Below are 721 nucleotides of genomic sequence, written 5' to 3'. Positions count from 1 at the left end.
GAGCGTAAATGTGTTCACATTTCTCAGGGTTTTCCTACACTTTGGGGACTTTGAGTGAGGAATTCTCTTTGGCTCAAGTATCATGACTATACCAATAAGGAATAAAGTAGTTTTTGTGTTCACTTCCTGAAACTTACTACTGAAACAAAAATGAGGGGTTGATGTACTCATACTCTTATTTCTCCATATTCTTTAACCAAGTCCGAATGTTTTTGTTGAAATGAAAAATAATTAGTCGTACCTTATCTTCTGTCATGGAAACAAACACAAATGATTGGGTCCCACCTGCCTCACTAAATCAGAATCTCTATTCTAACAAGAGTCCAACTGATCTCATCTGTGGCTTCCACAGCCTCAGTCATCTCCGTAACTTTACCATATTCACTTTGACTTTTGCCGTTATTCTCTCAAAAAGCTTTCATTTAGTTAACTTTAGGGATGGACAAACTTTTCGACCCTAACCCTCTTTTCCACACCTTTCTTGTGCTTATGTGTTTAGTTAGAAACAGGGTCTATGTACCCAGGCTGGACTCTAACTCATGATAATCCTCCTGCCTCAGCTGCCCAAGAGCTGGGCTTACAGGTGTGCAGAGCTTCCTCTGGGTGCCATGACACAGCCCTGTGACTGCAGGATTTACCGAACTTCCCCTCCTCTTTTCCCATCTGCCCTCTGCCAAGGCAGCTCTCGGCTCTTTCATAGCTATAACCCAACATAAGAGTG

This window comes from Heterocephalus glaber, unplaced genomic scaffold (assembly GCF_053883595.1).
Source record: "Heterocephalus glaber isolate CG9 unplaced genomic scaffold, H.glaber_assembly_v1.0 deba00001606, whole genome shotgun sequence".
Lineage (NCBI taxonomy): Eukaryota > Metazoa > Chordata > Mammalia > Rodentia > Bathyergidae > Heterocephalus > Heterocephalus glaber.
Note: the sequence above shows the minus strand (reverse complement) of the source record.